This window comes from Syngnathus leptorhynchus, unplaced genomic scaffold (assembly GCF_054491065.1).
Source record: "Syngnathus leptorhynchus isolate UIUO unplaced genomic scaffold, UIUO_Slep HiC_scaffold_128, whole genome shotgun sequence".
NCBI classification, from domain to species: domain Eukaryota; kingdom Metazoa; phylum Chordata; class Actinopteri; order Syngnathiformes; family Syngnathidae; genus Syngnathus; species Syngnathus leptorhynchus.
Window position 1 is genome coordinate 178,346 of NW_028232095.1, and position 3,365 is coordinate 181,710.

The window sequence follows — 3,365 nt, forward strand, 5'->3', positions numbered from 1 at the left end:
ATTTCATCGTTTGGTTTATGTTTTACACGCGTTTTAAATTTTATTGCCGAAATGGCTTTTTCTCGCCGAGATAAGCACGTTTTCTGAAATGCCGCTCTCCCGTCACTCTGGTTAAAGTGTTATGAAAAAAAAGGCTGTTGGGGGCTAGGGAGTATCGAGTTGATCATTATACATGAAGAAATAACCAATTTCATCGTTTGGTTTATGTTTTACACGCGTTTTAAATTTTATTGCCGAAATGGCTTTTTCTCGCCGAGATAAGCACGTTTTCTGAAATGCCGCTCTCCCGTCACTCTGGTTAAAGTGTTATGAAAAAAAAGGCTGTTGGGGGCTAGGGAGTATCGAGTTGATCATTATACATGAAGAAATAACCAATTTCATCGTTTGGTTTATGTTTTACACGCGTTTTAAATTTTATTGCCGAAATGGCTTTTTCTCGCCGAGATAAGCACGTTTTCTGAAATGCCGCTCTCCCGTCACTCTGGTTAAAGTGTTATGAAAAAAAAGGCTGTTGGGGGCTAGGGAGTATCGAGTTGATCATTATACATGAAGAAATAACCAATTTCATCGTTTGGTTTATGTTTTACACGCGTTTTAAATTTTATTGCCGAAATGGCTTTTTCTCGCCGAGATAAGCACGTTTTCTGAAATGCCGCTCTCCCGTCACTCTGGTTAAAGTGTTATGAAAAAAAAGGCTGTTGGGGGCTAGGGAGTATCGAGTTGATCATTATACATGAAGAAATAACCAATTTCATCGTTTGGTTTATGTTTTACACGCGTTTTAAATTTTATTGCCGAAATCGCTTTTTCTCGCCGAGATAAGCACGTTTTCTGAAATGCCGCTCTCCCGTCACTCTGGTTAAAGTGTTATGAAAAAAAAGGCTGTTGGGGGCTAGGGAGTATCGAGTTGATCATTATACATGAAGAAATAACCAATTTCATCGTTTGGTTTATGTTTTACACGCGTTTTAAATTTTATTGCCGAAATGGCTTTTTCTCGCCGAGATAAGCACGTTTTCTGAAATGCCGCTCTCCCGTCACTCTGGTTAAAGTGTTATGAAAAAAAAGGCTGTTGGGGGCTAGGGAGTATCGAGTTGATCATTATACATGAAGAAATAACCAATTTCATCGTTTGGTTTATGTTTTACACGCGTTTTAAATTTTATTGCCGAAATCGCTTTTTCTCGCCGAGATAAGCACGTTTTCTGAAATGCCGCTCTCCCGTCACTCTGGTTAAAGTGTTATGAAAAAAAAGGCTGTTGGGGGCTAGGGAGTATCGAGTTGATCATTATACATGAAGAAATAACCAATTTCATCGTTTGGTTTATGTTTTACACGCGTTTTAAATTTTATTGCCGAAATCGCTTTTTCTCGCCGAGATAAGCACGTTTTCTGAAATGCCGCTCTCCCGTCACTCTGGTTAAAGTGTTATGAAAAAAAAGGCTGTTGGGGGCTAGGGAGTATCGAGTTGATCATTATACATGAAGAAATAACCAATTTCATCGTTTGGTTTATGTTTTACACGCGTTTTAAATTTTATTGCCGAAATCGCTTTTTCTCGCCGAGATAAGCACGTTTTCTGAAATGCCGCTCTCCCGTCACTCTGGTTAAAGTGTTATGAAAAAAAAGGCTGTTGGGGGCTAGGGAGTATCGAGTTGATCATTATACATGAAGAAATAACCAATTTCATCGTTTGGTTTATGTTTAACACGCGTTTTAAATTTTATTGCCGAAATCGCTTTTTCTCGCCGAGATAAGCACGTTTTCTGAAATGCCGCTCTCCCGTCACTCTGGTTAAAGTGTTATGAAAAAAAAGGCTGTTGGGGGCTAGGGAGTATCGAGTTGATCATTATACATGAAGAAATAACAAATTTCATCGTTTGGTTTATGTTTTACACGCGTTTTAAATGTTATTGCCGAAATCGCTTTTTCTCGCCGAGATAAGCACGTTTTCTGAAATGCCGCTCTCCCGTCACTCTGGTTAAAGTGTTGTGAAAAAAAGGCTGTTGGGGGCTAGGGAGTATCGAGTTGATCATTATACATGAAGAAATAACCAATTTCATCGTTTGGTTTATGTTTTACACGCGTTTTAAATTTTATTGCCGAAATCGCTTTTTCTCGCCGAGATAAGCACGTTTTCTGAAATGCCGCTCTCCCGTCACTCTGGTTAAAGTGTTATGAAAAAAAAGGCTGTTGGGGGCTAGGGAGTATCGAGTTGATCATTATACATGAAGAAATAACCAATTTCATCGTTTGGTTTATGTTTTACACGCGTTTTAAATTTTATTGCCGAAATGGCTTTTTCTCGCCGAGATAAGCACGTTTTCTGAAATGCCGCTCTCCCGTCACTCTGGTTAAAGTGTTATGAAAAAAAAGGCTGTTGGGGGCTAGGGAGTATCGAGTTGATCTTTATACATGAAGAAATAACCAATCTCATCGTTTGGTTTATGTTTTACACGCGTTTTTAATTTTATTGCCGAAATCGCTTTTTCTCGCCGAGATAAGCACGTTTTCTGAAATGCCGCTCTCCCGTCACTCTGGTTAAAGTGTTATGAAAAAAAAGGCTGTTGGGGGCTAGGGAGTATCGAGTTGATCATTATACATGAAGAAATAACCAATTTCATCGTTTGGTTTATGTTTTACACGCGTTTTAAATTTTATTGCCGAAATCGCTTTTTCTCGCCGAGATAAGCACGTTTTCTGAAATGCCGCTCTCCCGTCACTCTGGTTAAAGTGTTATGACAAAAAAGGCTGTTGGGGGCTAGGGAATATCGAGTTGATCATTATACATGAAGAAATAACCAATTTCATCGTTTGGTTTATGTTTTACACGCGTTTTAAATTTTATTGCCGAAATCGCTTTTTCTCGCCGAGATAAGCACGTTTTCTGAAATGCCGCTCTCCCGTCACTCTGGTTAAAGTGTTATGAAAAAAAAGGCTGTTGGGGGCTAGGGAGTATCGAGTTGATCATTATACATGAAGAAATAACCAATTTCATCGTTTGGTTTATGTTTTACACGCGTTTTAAATTTTATTGCCGAAATCGCTTTTTCTCGCCGAGATAAGCACGTTTTCTGAAATGCCGCTCTCCCGTCACTCTGGTTAAAGTGTTATGAAAAAAAGGCTGTTGGGGGCTAGGGAGTATCGAGTTGATCATTATACATGAAGAAATAACCAATTTCATCGTTTGGTTTATGTTTTACACGCGTTTTAAATTTTATTGCCGAAATCGCTTTTTCTCGCCGAGATAAGCACGTTTTCTGAAATGCCGCTCTCCCGTCACTCTGTGTTATGAAAAAAAAGGCTGTTGGGTGCTAGGGAGTATCGAGTTGATCATTATACATGAAGAAATAACCAATTTCATC